We start from the raw sequence: 17858 nt of genomic DNA, 5'->3' as shown, positions 1-17858 counted from the left end.
ACATATAAATGACATCACATGGTATTCGTCCTTCTCTTTCTGCCTTACCTCACTTAGTATAATACTCTCTAGCTGAATTCATGTTGCTGCAAATGGCATTATTTCATTATTTTTTATGGATCAGTAGTATGCTATTATATGTACGTACCACATCTTGAGCCATTCATCTGTTGATGGTCATTTAGTTTGCTTCCATGTCTTGGCTAGGTTGCTTCACAGTATGTATAATTCAATACATTGAATTATATTATTATAATTATATTAAACATAATTATTATTATAATTATATTGAGTATAAAATTCAATACATTGAATTATAGTTTTGTCTGGATATATGGCCAGGAGTATGATTGCTGAATGATACGGTAGTTCTATATTTAATTTTCTGAGGAACCTCCATACTGTTTTCCATAGTGGTTGTACCAGTTTATACTCCCACCAACAGTGTAGGAGGGTTCCCTTTTCTCCACATCCTCTCCAGCATTTATTTGTAGACTGATTAATGATGGCCATTCTGATAGGTGTGAGGTGGTGCTTTATTACAGTTTTGATTTGCATTTCTCTAATAATTAGTGATGTTGAGCATCTTTTCATGTGCCTCCTGAGGGCAGAAAGACTTTCTGAAGAAATAATATAGGAAAACTTCCCAGATTTGGTGAAAGCCATGAAACTACACATCCAAAAAGTTCAATGAACTCCAAGCAGGATAAATTCAAAGAGATCCACATGACAATTCAATATAGTTAAACTGTTAGAAGATGAAGAGAGAATCTTGAAAGCAGAATGGGGGAAAGGACTTATCTTGTGCAAGGAAGCCTCAAAAACATTGATTTTACTTCAGAAACCGTGTTGGGGAGCTCCTGTTGTGGCTCAGTGGGTTAAGAACCCACCTAGTATCCATGAGGATGTGACCTCACTCAGTGGATTAATGACCCAGCATTGCTGCAAGCTGTGGTGTAGGTTGCAGATGCAGCTCAGATCCCACATTACTGTGGCTGTGGGATAGGCCGGCATCTGCAGTTCTGAATCGACCGACCCCTAACCTGGGAACTCCCATATGCCACAGGTGTGGCCCTAAAAAGAAAAAGAAAAAAAAAAACAAAAAAAAAACGTGTTGGTTAGAAGGCAATGGGATGACATTTAAAGTGCTAGAAGAGGAGTTCCAATTGTCGTGCAATGGGTTAGGAACCCAACTAGTATCCATGAGGAGGTGGGTTTGATCCCTGGACTAGCTCAGTAGGTTAAGGATCTGGTGTTGCCATGAGCGGTGGTATAGGTCGAAGATGCGGCTCAGATCCCATGTCGTTGTGGCTGTGGTGTAGGCCAGCAGCTATAGCTCTGATTCAACCCCTAGCCTGGGAACTTCCATATGTCGTGGATGTGGCCCTAAAAAAAAAAAAGTGCTGAAAGAAAAAATTGTCAACCAAGAATTCTATATATGGGAGGTTTCAGAAGCTTTCAGCTTCCTCACCATTTCTATTTTTTTTTATTTTTATTTTTTTGTCTTTTGTCTTTGTTGTTGTTGTTGTTATTGTTGCTATTTCTTGGGCCGCTCCCGCGGCATATGGAGGTTCCCAGGCTAGGGGTTGAATCGGAGCTGTAGCCACCGGCCTACACCAGAGCCACAGCAACGCGGCATCCGAGCCGCGTCTGCAACCCACACCACAGCTCACGGCAACGCCGGATCGTTAACCCACTGAGCAAGGGCAGGGATCGAACCCGCAACCTCATGGTTCCTAGTCGGATTCGTTAACCACTGCGCCACGACGGGAACTCCTCTCACCATTTCTTATCCAATTTCTTTATTGTTCCTGAGATGTCCCTCAAGCTTGAACTTCCCTATACTTAAAATAAAGTTGCTTCCTCTGGGGAGAGCTTTAGAGCTCTGTGTTGTTATGGCCTGCCTTTCTCCCTGGGCAAAATCTCTGAGCCTCTGCTCCAGAGCAGACATTAGGGAGTGTGGCCCAGTTCTTTTGGAATGACAACCTTGCTCATGAGCAGGACTGGGTGGGGGCAGCTACTGGTCTTCTTGGCTTGACTTTCCTGGAGTAGAATCTCTGCCCTACCAACAGCTTGAGACAAAGCCAGTCACAGCCATGGTATTTGGGGCCTGTCACATCTGGGATAGAGCCTTCCATTTATAAGTGTGACTGGGTTTAAGAAGGGAGCCCTAAATCTCTCTGCTGTACTTGTCTGAAACTTAGCCTCTATAACACAGAGCTGGAAGGGAAAGAAAATGTTGTTGGCTCATCCTTCTAGGAAGGATAGCATATCCTTTGGGAGCTGGGAAGGGGGAGCCCCATCTTATCAACAGCATCTGGGGTAGAGCTTCCATCACCCGAGATCACTGGGAGTGGCAAGTGAGTGGGTCATGGGTCAAGTGCCACAAACTCTCATGTCTTACTAAGATTGAATAGATTTTCTTGAATAAATGTTTCTTCGTTTGCCATGTGCCCTTAGGACAATTTTCAGAGACTTTCAGTTGTTGTTTTCTTTTCTTTTTTTTTGTCTTTCTGCACCCTTGGCAGATGAAGTTTCCCATGCTGGGGGTCTAATCAGAGCTGTAGCCACTGGCCTACACCACAGCCACAGCAACACCAGATCTGAGCCGCATCTGCCACCTACACCACAGCTCATGGCAATGCCAGATCCTTAACCCACTGAGCGAGGCCAGGGATCGAACCTGAAACCTCATGGTTCCTAGTCAGATTTGTTAACCACTGAGCCATGATGGGAACTCCAATGGTTGTTTTCTTTAAAAAACTTTTCATCCGTATGTTTGGTTTACTGTGGAGTGTGTCTGTAGAACTCTCTGTGCTTCCACCCTTGAGATGGATCTGTTTCTCAAATTGCTTTTGTGGCTAGTATGTTTACTCTATACATGCGGTGAGGAATTCATAAGATGAAACTCCTGATGGTAAAGGATTATTCTCATTTTATGCTTGAGGAAACTATTTATTAATATTGCTTAAATTAGAGATCAAGTCAAAATTCTGTTGTGTCTATATCCCATGTTTTTGCTCACTGATTGATGTATCATGCTTTTGATTTGTATTTTTAGTAAACTGAGACCCTAATCTTCAGATAACAAATGCATTGGTTATGTACTACTACATTAAAAATTACTCTAGGACTTCCTGTTGTGACTCAGTGGGTTAAGAATCTGACTTAACCCCCATGAGGATGTGGGTTCGATCCCTGGCATTGCTCAGTGGGTTAAGGATCCAGGGTTGCTGCAAGCTTGCAGGTACTGCGCTGATCTGGCCTTGCTCTGTTGGAGGCAGAGGTTGGCAGCTGCAGCTCTAATTTGACCCCTAGCCTGGGAACTTCCACATGCTGCGGTTGGGACCCTAAAAAGAAAAAAAAAATTACTCCAAAACCTAATGGCTCAAAACAACAATATGCAGTTTTTATTACCATTTCCATGGGTCGGGAATTCAAAACTGGGCAGTTCTTCCTCAGGGTCCACCATGAGGCTGCTTTCAGGATGTTGACTTAAGCTGCAATCATTTATGCTTAATGAGGCTTAAGTTCTGTCTCCCAAGTGCTTCACTGAAATGGCTGCCAATTTTGGTGGTAGTTGTTGGCTGGAGGCTTTAATTTCTCTCCTTATGGGCTACTCAACAGGCTGTTTGGATGTCCATGACATCACGGCTGGCTTTCCCTATTGTGAGTAATCCAAGAGTGAGAAGGGAAAGTCAGTAACATGCTACTCTCTTCATAACCAAGCTTTGGAAGCTTTGGAAGCATCACTAGCACCCCATTCTATTCATTAGAAACAATTTGCCAAGTCTGATCTACCTTCAGGGAAAGTGGAATTAAGCTCCATCTTGTGAAGTGAAAGGTATCAAAGAACTTGTGGACAGATTTAGAAACCACCTTTTTTTTTTTTTTGCGCTTTTTTTATGGCTGCACTCACAGCACATAGAAGTTCCTAGGCTAGGGGTTGAATTAGAGCTGCAGCTGCGGGCCTATAATCCAAGCAGTGTCTGCAACTTACACCTCAGCTCGAGGCAATGCCAGATCCTTAAACCGCTGAGTGAGGCCAAGGATTGAACCTGCATCCTCATGGATACTAGTCAGATTCTTAACTTGCTGAGCCGCAACGGGAGCTCCCCTAGAAACCACTTTTAGAAGAAGAGGCAAACTGATGTCTGGTCACTGATGTACTAGCTTTGAAAAAAATCTCAGAAAAATAACTGCCTGTTTTCTTGAGTTAGTTTCTAAAATTCTATATATGTTGTACCCAAGTAGTCTGGCACAAATGCTGCAAAATTCAAATATCAGTAAGAACCAAGTTTGAAATGGCTGGGGGATTTCTCAGACTTTTGATCATGGTCCTGTGTCTTTCCCAATAGTTAGGTTTGAATTCTAAAGACAGAAGTGCGATGCCTGCCCCCAAATCCCATTTATTAGGACAGTTGCAATTGAGATGAAATGGTGACAAGAGTCTTTATGTCATTGAAACAAAGCCTCATTTGTTTTAACAAATCACAGGGCAAAGTTTGTGATGACTATTCTTTTTCTAATATGTTTAGGCATTGAGCTGTGACTTTGCTGAACAAGCAGAAGCTGAGCTCTGGATAGAGCTGCTCAGTGACTGTCTAGCCAATCAGAAAACAGAATGGGTAAAAGAAGAGGATAGAGATAGTGATGGTGTGATGAGGATACGGGGTTGGATAGTTTTTTTTTCCATCAAGAATATTGACATTTTTTTGGAGTTCCATGGTGGCCTAGAGGTTAAGCATCTGACATTGTCACTGCTGTGGCATGGGTGGTTTTGATCTCTGGCCTGGGAACGCCTGCATACTGTGGGTATGACAAAAAAAAAAAAAAAAAAAAGGCCAGCTCAGTTGAGGTGAAGGACAAGATGAGGATGAAGAGGAAGCAAGGAACTAGGTCATACAAAGCCTTATAAACCACTGAAGGTTACATAGGACACTGAATAAAACACTGGACTATCTTTCTAGCCCCTGATCTGACACTAACCTCACCAATTTCAATTTCTTATAAGGGAAGGGACTAGATTAGCTTGCCCGTAAGATGTGAGTCTGGAAATCTCCTGTAAACTGAATCATGCTCAGTGGTATTTATGGCATTCCAAAGAAAAATATTTTTTGAATCTTAGAGTCTACTATATTCGTGTAACTCCAAACTTTAATGTCATCTAGTCTCCTTGGGCCACTAACAGAAATTCTCATTCCCATCAAAAAAGGTCAATATTCTTTTTTTTTTTTTTTTTTTTTTGGCCAGCCTTCTTGTTATTCCTCAGACACATCTGACATGCTCCAGTCCCAGGGCCTTTGCACTCGTGTCCTCTGTTGGAAGGCTCTTCTTCCAAATGACTTTCCCCCTTTCTTCCTTTATACCTCTGCTTAGCTGTCACACCAGGGAGGACTTCCGGATTACCCTTTCTAAGGTGTTACCCAGCCCCTCCTTCATCATTTTCCCCTTGCTTTTTTTTCCTTTAAAGAAATGATTACCAGTTAAATGAGGTCATGTGGGTGGGTCGTAATCCAATGACCAGTGTCCTTATATGAAGAGGGAGAGCCCGCAGGGTTGTGCACGCATGCGGAAAAGCCCACATGAGGACAGAGCAGAAGGTGGCCGAGTGCCAAGGAGAGAAGCCTGAGGAGAAACCAAACCTGTCCACACCTTGGTCTTGGACTTCCAGCCTCTGCAGCTGTGAGAAGATAAATTCCTATTGTTGAAGCCACTCAGCCAGTGGTAGATTGTTAGGCAGCCCAAGTTGACTGACACAGCCGTACGTGTTCCCTTCCACCTCATCTCCTATGTCCCCTCTCACACACACGGTTACAGCCTCTTTGACTTTCTTGCTATTGCTCAAATATGCCAAGCTGACTTTCACCTCAGCGCTTTTATATTTTATGTTTCCTTCTGCCTAATACTCTTCCTCCTGGTTATCTCTACTGCTTATGCACACGTTTCAGTCACATTTCAGCAACTGTAGCAACACCAGATCCTTTAACCCACTGCGCTGGGCTGGGGATCGAACCCACACCTCTGCAGCAGCAACCTGAGCCGTGGCAGCTGGATTCTTAACCCACTGCGGCAACACCCATGCTGTCTTCTTAATGATGCCTTTCTTGACCATCCTATTTGAATTGGAGCATCCGTCACCTCCTTGTTCCCTGCATTAGATCCCTATGTTTGTTTTTCTTCATAGCACTTAACAATATCTGATATACGATGTATTGTTTATTGTCTGTTTCCCCCATCAAGGCTGTGTGTGTCATGAGGGCAGGATTAGTGTTGCTTTTTGGTTTGCCATTGATTCTTTGGTGCCCAGAAGAGTTCCTGGCACTGAATAGACCCTTGAGTAATATTTATTGGATCAGTTAATGAATGGTACTGGCCCATGGGCAGACAAATTGATTGGTAGGACAGCCTAGAGAGTCCATAAATCCATTTATATATATATAGGAGCTTAATAATTTGTTGTTGTTTGAAGGAAAGAAGCATTTCAATGAAGGGGGAAATGTTGGTTTATTTAATATCTGGAAACTTCACAATTGATTTAATACATTTGGGAGAAGATATTAGACAACTATTTCATATCACAAAAAGAATACATCTTAGATTAACCTGACAGCTAACTAAAAAATAAAATTATATAACTGTAAGCAAATTTTGGAAATTTTAGAATTTTGGGGTAAGCTCTGGGTGCATATGCTTCTGGAGGGTGAGATGAGTCTTCTTAGACAAAAAAAATTCAGAGGTCATAAAGGAATAGCTGACAAATTTGATTACATTTAAATTTTAATGGCAAAAGAAACTCAGAAGCAAAATTGCTGAAAAAATTTCAACATATTTGACAAAGGGTTATATTCTTTCTGTACAAACGCTATCTCCTGATAAAAAAGAGACAATTTGCTCATTAAAAATGCAAACAAAGAATATTAAACATTTTTTTAAAGGAATAAATGCGTGTGGCCAGTAGATATGAAAGGATGCTCAACAATTTAACATATACACACCTGCTCGTGTACTCACAGCCCACTTTTTTTTTTAATGTTCTTTCATCAAATATACACTGATTTTCTATTGTGTGCCAAGCATCATTCTAGGCATTGAAGATAAAGCAGCGAAGAAAACAAACGAATATCCTCGACATCACATAACTCATGTTCTAGGGGAAAGAGATTAAATAATAATAGATAAACCAAATGATATTTAGAAGGTGGTAAGTCCTATAGAAATAAAGCCATATAAGGGGGCAACATAAATAAAGAAAATGAAAAGATTTTAAGAGGTTAGTTTGCCCAACTGTAGGAAAATGAACTTGAAAACCTAGATAAAATGGGTGCTTTTCTGGGAGAATGTAAGTTACAAAAATGATTGTGGAGGGGAGAGAGAAATTCTAATCAAATTATATGTCATAAAATATCTACAGAGAGTTTTTCAAGGGAAGATCCTAGAAAAAGAGGAGATGTTTAAAAGGTGAGTTTTACCTAACTTAAAGAGCAGACATGATCCAATGAGTTTTAAGTTATTTCAGAGTTGAAAGAAGTGAGGTTGTAGAGAAATGGTCATTCTATTTCATATTTAGTGACAGTGGAAATCTGTATAAACTTTTGGGAAAGTATTCTGACAATATCTAGTGAAATTAAAGCTTTTGGGAAAGTATCCCGACAATATTTAGTGAAATTAAATATATACATATATATATGAATATATATATTGTCTCATTATTGGGATTCTTGCCTTTGGAAAGGAAAAATATCAGTTGGTAAGGCTGTTTGTATAAAGCAATGTTTGTAGTATCAAAAAGACTAAACAACTGTGGTGTTCAGTAACAGGTTAGAAGTTGCCGTGATGGCTCAGTGGTTAATGAACCCGACTAGTATCCATTAGATGGGGTTTAATCCCCGACCTTGCTCGGTGGTTTAAGGATCCGGGTTGCTGTGAGCTGTGGTACAGGTCGCAGACAGGGCTCAGATCTGATGTTGCTGTGGCTGCAGTGTGGGCGGGCAGCTGTAGCTCCAATTGGACCCTTAGCCTGGGAACTTCCATGTGCAGAGGTGAGGCCCTAAAAACATACACACACCAACCCCACCCCCAAAACCCCCAAAACAGTTTAAATTGATGATGGAACCATACTGTGAATATTATGCGACTATTTTAAAAAAAGGATGGTTTACTTGGACGAATGTCAGTAATCAGGAAAGCAAATAGAAGGTTAATGTGTAAATCTTTGGGGAAAAAAGTGTAAAGAATGTTTACTATTACAGGCAAATAACACATTTGTGTATATTTGTATGAATATAAAGAAGGAAATAATATGGAAGGAAAGAACCAAACTTTAACGTTGGTTATTTGGCTTTTTCTTTGTTGTTTTTGGCATGTTGCCTCTAGCAGGACTTTTAGCTTGAAATGAAAATCTGGTAAGATACATTTTATAAAAGACTTTCTTTCAGCCTTTTCTATGCTTATTTTAATGTGAATAAAAGAAATACATCCGCTTGGGTACTAGGTAAAGCTGTTGCTTGAGACTCAATGTAGGTGATGTGAATTGTGTGGAATCCACAAGGCAGAACTTGTGAGTTTTACCAGATTTTGCCTAATGATTGAATTTTTACGTTGGTGTGGTAACCTTGAGAAGTTACTGAAATTCTCTCCACCTAAGGTTTTTAATCAGTAAAATAAAGGTTTAAAGTATTTACCACATTAAGTAGGTGTTTTTATTGTGAAACGAATCAAGAAAGGATTTTCGATCCTTTTAGCTCAATAAGCCTTAATTGTATTTAAATATCCTGAACCTTGTCACTGCTTATGATACACCTCGCATCATTGCTAAAGGGATGCAAATCTATATATCTGTATCTAGAGGATAAAGACAGGCAAGATCTTAACAGTACAAAACAATAAGATACCCAGTGCCAGATGGAATATACGTATTTTAATGTATTATTGAAGGCAAAAATGATCAGGGAAGACTTCATGGAGGAGGTGAGACAAAGCAGATGTTAAAAATGCGCTTGATTTGGACAAGACAATTCAAATCTTGCACTGTACCGTCAGACGCACTGTTACCTGTGCCCGAGTTTTCCCCGGGGAGGCCTGGAACACCGCACGGGAGAGCGCCCCCTTCCGGAACCAAGTTCCCCCGGCGCCTTTCTCCTGTGCCTCCGGGCGAGCGCGGTGCCGACGGTACGCAGGCGCCGGGAGCAGATGAGGGCTCGCAGAGGCTCGACAGGCGCGCATGCGTGCAGCTCTTCGGAGGCGGTAGCTTCTTCGGCGTCGAGACTGGAGGCTGAGTGCTAAACTGTGTGGGGCGCAAATGGGATCCGGCTGTTAGTCGGGTAGGCATAGGTAGGACAGCTGCCTTGCGGGGAGCAGGGGGCTGGAAGGCGGGAGCCCATAGCGTGGGGGTCCTGAGCCTTTCCTGTGCGATCCGGGCCGACTATTGTATCTGTGTCGCAGCGGCTGCGCACAAAATGGCGGCGGGCAGACGGCGGGGGCGGGAGGAGGTTGGGGGACCCCCGGGATGGGAAGGTAGCTCGGCTGCCCCGCCAGCGCGTCGGCTCACCGCACTACCCCGGAGGGCCGGGTCGGGCGCCGGTGCTAGGACCCTGCTTCAGGAAGAGCCGCCTGACGCCGTTGCACTGGGCCGAGGAACGAAAACAGCCCTTTGGCAAGGCCGTAGCGGCCCCTTCCCCATCGGCGCGGGGCCTGCGGAGACCGCGCCAGGCCTGACAGGCGGAGGAAGCGGTGGTTGAGGGAGCGTCGCGGAGGGAGGACCCATTCCCGTCGGGCCTGGAAAAGAGGCGGCGGAGCTCGAGCTGAGCGCTTTGGCAAGCGACATTGTGCAAGAAGCGTGGAGAGAAGAGCGTGTTTGGGGTTGGGGAAGGGGGAGTTGGGGTGAACGGGGACGGTTACGGTCGAGCGGCTTTTGCTGGTCGGTGTTTCCTCTGCCAGCCCGGCGCGAGCGTGAAAGCAAAGAAAATGTCACCTCTGTGCGGGATACAGAGGGCGCGTGAACTGCTCTGATACTTATTTCCAAATTTCTCAGAGGAATCGAGAACGCGGATCGTTAGGGATTTCGTTGTGTGTGGTTCCTAGCTTGGGCCCCGTTCTGTTAAAGGGGGGGAGGAGGAAGAATGTACCACGTACTAGAATCCTTGACATCTGAATCAGATCTTCCGTTGTTTTGAGATAACTGTGAATGAGGGAGACTTATATTGTTACAAACTCTTTAACTGAACTAGACAATGAAGGCTGCCTCAAGCTGTTTTTTTTCTTAATCTTAAAAATTTGCTCTTAGGCGAAATTTGGGACGAAATACCTCTTTTAATCTGGAGGAGTTCTCAAGAAAAATTAGTAGCAGGATCCGGCTGCTTATGTGGATTCAAATGCTTTTTCTAACCAGCTTTGGAATTGTGCATACACACAGTTATTTTTCTTTATGTGTTGTAAAGGGTTAAAATTTTCATGGATGTTTGCTGGTTCTGTTTTGCAGTTAATATCTATAAATGAAAAAATTTACCAAAAAAATGAGTTTAATGAACTTATTCGGGAAAATGAACGCATAATTTATAGTATTTCAAGGTAACTTTAAATATTGTTGATGATTAGGTAGTCTCGACTTAGTGGGCTTATGTTGCATTCTTTTTCTTTTTTCGACAGCATTTCATATACACATTATTTTGTATTCTCATTCTGTAATATACATTTTTAAATAATTATGTGGAGTCAGCATGTTAATACACTAAAATATGCCAGGCCATTCCCTTCTTGATTGTGTTGGAACCAAGTGATGGTAAAGATAAAACAATGGGAAGAAACCACAAAATCTCATTTGTTTTTATTAACTGGTTTTCAGAATGTATTTATTCACGTCACACATATCTATTACCTTGAGTATTGGTTATATTTTAGTTTTGTAATCTCTTGTGTTTTGTTATGAAGGGTGTATACAGCAGATACCCCCTGCCTGCTTATGGCATCAGACTCTTTTTTTTCTTTTCTTTTTCTTCTTTTACAGCATATCTGCTGTAACGCTTCTTACAGTCGCTGATCATTTTGTACTTTCATGGCAGTTGTAAAGATTTTCTCTTGGGTGCTCTTAGGGTGATGTCTGGAAATTTTGTTTTTATGTAGTGAAAAAGAATGTGAGACAAATAGTTTAGTGGAAAGAGAATAGACTTTGGAATCAGAAGATTTGGCTTCTAATCCCTGTTTTCCTCTTATTGTATGAGTGAGATTTTGGGTTTTTATGAACTTTTCTTAGGATTATTATGAGGATTAAGTGAGACAGTGTATGAAAAGCCCCTGTCCCTTGACACATACTAAGTGCTTAGTAAATATTAGCTGTTACTGCTGTTGCAAATTTTTAAGTGCTTAGGTAGCATCTTTTGATAGAAAATTGCAACTGTGGATACTCCCTTTTAATGAAAAAGAAGAGGCTTTTTGATTAAATCAGGGATTTTGATTAAATTGGAGTTGTAAGGTCATCTAATCTCATTAAAATATTTAGTTCATCTATAAACTTTATGCCTCTCGTAGTAGCACTTATCAAAATACATTGTGACCATTTATTTATATGATTGTGTCCTTCATCTTTGTACCTGTCCCAGCACCTGGTGTGTATTAGATGCTCACATGTTGAGTGGATGAACTCAGCTTCTGGTTCCCAGAGTCTGAATAAGAATAGAGGCCTTTGGAGTCCAAATTGTGCATTTTCTACTGTAACTTAATATATACTGATCAAAGTTTAAAAATTATCTGTCCAGGAGTTCCCGTCTTGGCGCAGTGGTTAACGAATCTGACTAGGAACCATGAGGTTGCAGGTTCGGTCCCTGCCCTTGCTCAGTGGGTTAACGATCTGGCGTTGCCGTGAGCTGTGGTGTAGGTTGCAGACTCGGCTCGGATCCCGCGTTGCTGTGGCTCTGGCTTAGGCTGGTGGCTATGGCTCCGATTAGACCCCTAGCCTGGGACCCTCCATATGCCACGGGAGTGGCCCAAGAAATAGCAAAAAAACAAAACAAAACAAAACAAAATTATCTGTCCAAATAGTTAATAAAATGCTTATATACTAAGAAACAGTGTTTCCAGTATGGGTATTCAAAAATATATTTGGCTGTTTTGAGAGGAAACAACCTACTGAATGTTGAAGTGTGGTGGTTTAGAGATCCTCCAAATTGAAAGTAATTATATTTGTGGTTAAAGCCAATAAGCCCTCTTTGTATCCAACTTTACCTACTCTGTCATTGCTTCAAGTTTATTTACTGTAGTTTGAAATTTGTGGTGGAAATGAAGATGGAAGGAAGATAGGTATGTCGAAAATAAGAGAATAATGGAAAAGAAGAAATAATGGTAGGGAAAAAGTGAGGTATAGAAATAAGACACAACTCTAAGAATAATCAGTGAGAATCAAGAATAATGGGTTTTGTATTGAAAAGAAACATTTGGCGAGAATAGGAGAAGGATTTTTTTGTTTGTTTGTTTTTTGTCTTTTTGCCTTTTCTAGGGCCGCTCCCAAGGCATATAGAGATTTCCAGGCTAAGGGTCTAATCGGAGCTGTAGCTGCTGGCCTACACCGCAGCCACACGGGATCTGAGCCACATCTGCAACCTACACCACAGCTCACAGCAATGCCGGATCCTCTACCCACTGAGCAATGCCAGGGATCGAACCCACAACCTCCTGGTTCCTAGTCGGATTCGTTAACCACGGAGCCACAATGGGAACTCCAGCAGGAGAAGGGGTTTTAAGATAACCCATGTTGATATTTTCTTAGTGCTTATTTGGGGTACACATATTTTGAATTATTTTTTAACTTGGTATTGAGCCCCTCAGATACCACAATATATTTATGCTGCAGTCATTCTTACCTTTTTATACGTTTTTCCTGCCTTATTTCCACAGTCTTCATTTTGTTAAACTTTCAGCTGATCTCCGTGTTGTATCTGCTAATGAGTAAATGTTGCCAACTTTTTTCCTTTTGAATTTCTTCACTTAAAAAAATTTTTTTATTCATTATGGAAAATTTTAAACATATACCGAAGCAGCTTATTAGATAATGATTCACCCATGTACCTGTCACTGAGCTTCAGCAGCTACAACCAGTGATCAGTCTTTACCTTCTACCCTGTTTTTAAGCAAATTCCATATCATATTATTCATCTATCATTCAGAATTTTTTTCTAAAATATTTTAGGAAAAAACATGCTTATCATACCTAAAATAGTAATAGCTCCTTAATGTCAGATACTCAGTCAATACTCAGATTTCCCCATTTTTATATACCACAAATGTGTGTATATATGTATTAATTTAATTTTTATTCCTACTATCATTTTGACATTTTCAGATATTACCCAAGACTTAATAAAAGGAAAGAATAACTACCTGCTTCTTAAGTAAAGCGTTTTGTTTACTAACATTTTTTGAGCATCTATTGCATGTCGGGGGTATGATTTTAATCAGTCTTTACATCAGTATGTTGTGTGGTACTGAGGCTTGGGATAATCAGCTTGCCCAGGCTCACATTTTTAGCAAGCAGCAGGGTCTGAATTAAAACACTGATTCTAGGGTCTAAGATCTTAAAAACACTATGCAACATTAGTGTTAAATTTTACTTACGGGAGTTGCCCAATTTTGCATGAAGTCACTTGCTGGCACCCCTCCTAGCAGGGTGGATATCTTCAGATCAGTGGAAATTTCCCCAAAGATCAGATTATTATGGATTGCATAATGGCCTAACAGTCAATAGTTAGGGAGTAAACATGATACGGAGAGACAATAACCAAATCCAAAAATGTGCTTAAGTCTGGTGCTCTTTATCATATTGCCAGCTTTCTGCATGTCACCTTACTTGCTTATAGTCCTCTTTTGACTTAGTATATGAAAGAGGTTAGATAGTACGGTGTTGGGTCATTAACGATTTTTTTTTAAATGAATTAAAGTGCTGGCTGACAGGAATTCCCTGTTTCACTTCCCTCTATCCTTTTGTGTGCTGAAATGCATACACACACCCCTATTTTTTTTCCTGAACTATCTTGAAAATGTTGTATGTATTGTGCTCCTTTACCCTTTATTAGTTGTTAATTAGTTTAATAGTTGATTTCCTTAAAATTAGGTATTTTTTATAGTGCAGTTATCAGTCTCAGTAAATTTAATATTCATCAAATTTTTTTACAATATTCTGGGAGTTCCTGTTGTGACTTAGCAGGTTAAGTAAGGTGAGGATGAAGGTTCCATCCCTGGCCTCTCTCTTCCAGTGGGTTAAGTAAGGATCTGGTGTTGCTGTAAGGTGCAGTGTAGAGGTTGAAGATGCGGCTCGGGTCTGATGTGGCTGTGTAGGCCTCACTCAGATGCAGCTCTGATTTGACCCCTAGTCTGGGAACTTCCATATGTCACAGGTGCGGTCGTAAAAAAGAAAAAAAAATGTTTTTAAACCATATTCTGATTTTGTCATTTGGCCTAGAAATGTTTCTTAACCCCCACTCCAGTACGGCATCAGTCTAGGATTAGGTAATTGCATTTCTTTAGTCTTCCTTACTCTGGAATATTTCTATTGTCTTTTTTATGAGGTTGACATTTTTGAAGAAAACTATCTGCTTTTTTAAAAAAAATTAGAAAAGTTCTCATTTTAGATTATTATTTGTGTGTGTGTGTTGTTGGGGGGATGTTTCTTCTTGAATAGATTCAGATTGTGCATCCCTGGCCAGAAAAATTAAATTGCAGTGTCCCCCATGGTATCAGACAGATTTGGAGATGCACAAAGACCATATGCCCCTCATGGGTAATATGATGTTTGATTCCAAGGCCATGCCAGTGTGTATTCCTCATTAAAATTTCACTGTGGACTTAACATGTATGGTTGATTCTTGCCTGAACCAATCTTTATATTACTATGATGGCTACAAAATGATTTTCCCACTTAGCAGTTTCTCTGCGTTTATAATGGTTGGTATGTAGTTATGGACGCCTAGTTTTCTCTGTGGTCCAGTTCTTACTTATCGCTGTCCAGTTCTTACTTGCTTTCTCCCATTACATTTTTTCCCCACAGTGAGAGCCCTGTTTTTGCACACTATCAAAATATTTATTTCTTTACTCACAGGAATATCTAAAGTAATTTAAGAATTGCTTCACCCATACCACTACCAAAAAAGCAAAAAAACAAAACAAACTACTGAAGAGAGTAAGAATTTGTAGTTCTCCCTTTCTAGCTCCACCAAAGTTGAGGGTGAATCAGTCAAGTATGAATTTATAAATTACTTGCAATGGTTTTCTTTTTCCCCATCAGTGAGTTATGGTATTTGTGTGCAGAGCAATTTAGTTTGCTTTCAGTTTTAGCTTTTTTCCCGTCTTCCCATCCTTCTTTTAATTTATTAAAAAAATATAGGTTATTAACATGCTTCTAAAAGTCAAAACTGTATAGTAAGATGTACTCTATGAAACATAGTTCCCATTTTCTTCGTTTCAGTCCTCTATTATCCCTTATAGATAACCAGCTTCATTGTTTTCTGTTATCCTACCTGTATTTCTTTTTGTAACTGTAAGCAGGTATATGTGTTTTCTTATTTCTAGTTTTTATGTAAAATAACATAAGGCTTTAAGGTATTTGGCCAGATTAGGTATGCTTAATTGAAGATTTTGAAAACCCATTTAAGGCAGATTGGAAACATTTTTTGGCTCATGGCAACTTCATGAAAAAAGTGAACAACCAGATGTCAGGGAGGGCAAGTATATAGTTTGATCTCAAGAACATTTGGAACTAGGTGGTGAATTACTGTATTTATCTCTTAGTCCTGCTTACCTGCTGTATTGGCTTTATTTTGTATCAGTGTTTGTGCTTTCCCACTTAAGCAGTAAGTTTTATCACCCGCATTTGAGTCTTATTAACATTCACCACTTTCTCAATTCTAGTTTAAAAAAAAATCGCAGAAAAGATTTCTTTATTCCAACTTGGATCTGGTGGTTTCTCTTGGACTAATGCTTCGTATTTCTTGAGGATAGCAAAGTAATAAGCTGGACCACTTGTGAACATCTCAGGGGAGTATCATTTACTCTGAATACTGTTGTCTCTGGAGACCCATTTATGTATTTTATTTATGCAGTGCACATAATCCTAAACAACGAAAAAGCAACTGATTATACATCACATATCTTGTTTATCAGAAAAAAATATTTTCCTGGAAATATTAATTATTAAATCATTGTATATAAGGTTGTTAGTGGTTCTCATGGTGATTTGTTCCTGGTACTGTGCATTGTTAGCAAGTTGATCTTCATTTTCTTTCAGATCTGAAGTCATGGTAGTTACCAATCCTTTGAGGTAGCAGTGAAGTTCGTGATGCCCTTCATGATAAAAGTGTCTGATTTTCTTCTAGTTTTTTCATTCTGTTTCTTTGACAATTTCATTGAAGTACCACATTTTGGACCTTTTTAACATCTAGCATGATACTCTCTGTCCACACTTGTGGCACCTTCAGAATTATGACTTGCATACCTTTTGAGAAATAAGGGGATAAAACAAATGGTAGAAAAGAGTTGGCTGAGTAGATCTAGCTATATACTAGCGGAAATTAGAAGACTCGGTACCAGGAATTCCTGTTGTGGCGCAGTGGAAACAAATCTGACTAGTGTCCATGAGGATGCGGGTTGGATCCCTGGCCCTGCTCAGTGGGTTAAGGATCTGGCATTGCCATGAGCTGTGGTGTAGGTCGTAGACTCCACTCAGATCCTGCCTTACTGTGGCTGTGGTGTAGGCCAACAGCTATAGCTCCGATTCAGCTGCTATCTTGGAAACTTTCATATGCCATGGGTGTGACCCTAAAAAGCAAAAATAAAGAAAACTCAGTACCACTTAAATTGAGAAAAGCACAGAATGATATGTACTCACTCAGTAGATTGACTGACCAGTGTAAAACTTGCATTCTTAGGTGTGAAACTGTTCTGAGACAGTTTCTCTAACAGAGTATCAGATGAGGTATGTAGGTACCTCGAAAAGTAATGTTAATGGTACTTTTCCCTTTGTGGTAAGATTATAGAAAATTTTTTTCTTTTCTGCATGTCACGAGCAATGATTTTTCTTTCTGTTGGGAAGGGTGGAAATGAACAGGTATTGCTTTTTTTTTAATAATTAGAAGAAACAGTTTATATTTTATATACATTTAAATTTTATATATCTAGAATAAAACATGGAAAGAACACCAAGGTGGGGGGGAGTTCCCCTGGTGGTGTAATGGTTAGGATTCATCACTTTGACCACTGCGGTCCGGGTTTAATTCCTGGTCTGGGAACTGAGATCTCAGATTAAGTTGCTGCTTGCTGTGGCCAAAAAAGAAAAAAAAAAAGAAAAAGAAATCAACTTAACAGCAACAAAAGAGATACCATTTCTTGGAGTTTCCTTGTGGTGCAATAGCTTAAGGATCTGGCATTGTCACTGTAGCGGCTTGAGTTGCTGCTGTGGTGTCGATTTGATCCTGGTTCCTGGTTTGGGAACTTTCCACATGCCGTGGGCACAGCCAAAAAAAAAAAACCCCAACAAAAAAAACAGCAAGAGGAATTGTGGGTTCTATTTGTGATCTTGCCACTTAGTTTTAAGGTTTTACTTATCTGTAAACTTGGATTCCCTTGCTCACAGGGTTGTTGTAAGGCTCAAATGAGATAATGAGTATCAAAGCTTTTGAACCATGAAATGCTGTAAAGTGCAAGTATGGAGTTTGATATAAGTCTTTTCATTATGAATCTAATGGAGCAGTTTTGATCTGGCTGACCAATTTTTGATGATGCTTTTGTATTTTTAGATTTCAGATTTTTTTTTTATCAATATCTGTAAAGAAAATTAAGGATTCTCTTCCTCTCCAAGACTTGATTTTAAATAGCAG

At 40.3% G+C, this 17858-nt stretch overlaps 1 protein-coding gene across 40 annotated transcripts in view; it reads left to right on the top strand.

The window, feature by feature from the left end:
- ZNF638 (zinc finger protein 638) overlaps positions 1–17858 on the top strand; it is a 140625-nt gene that overhangs the window by 53059 nt on the left and 69708 nt on the right. For 16 of the 40 annotated variants that reach the window (XR_014841714.1, XR_014841713.1, XR_014841711.1 and 13 more), the window contains exon 1: positions 9240–9323. The exons of 10 other annotated variants lie outside the window; for them this stretch is intronic. The gene's annotated coding sequence lies outside the window, so the exon portion shown is untranslated. Of the gene's footprint in view, positions 1–9239; positions 9334–17858 lie in introns of those variants that run through there. 14 more of the 40 variants (XR_014841712.1, XR_014841710.1, XR_014841718.1 and 11 more) reach the window with 1 other exon arrangement.

Source organism: Sus scrofa, chromosome 3 (assembly GCF_054392235.1).
Source record: "Sus scrofa isolate SSC_HxYL_T2T_F1_AM1 chromosome 3, Sscrofa_HxYL_maternal_Yorkshire_Landrace_v2.0, whole genome shotgun sequence".
In the NCBI taxonomy this organism is placed as follows: domain Eukaryota; kingdom Metazoa; phylum Chordata; class Mammalia; order Artiodactyla; family Suidae; genus Sus; species Sus scrofa.
The sequence above is the reverse complement of the archived record's forward strand: the minus strand, read 5'-3'. Positions and strand labels throughout refer to the sequence as shown.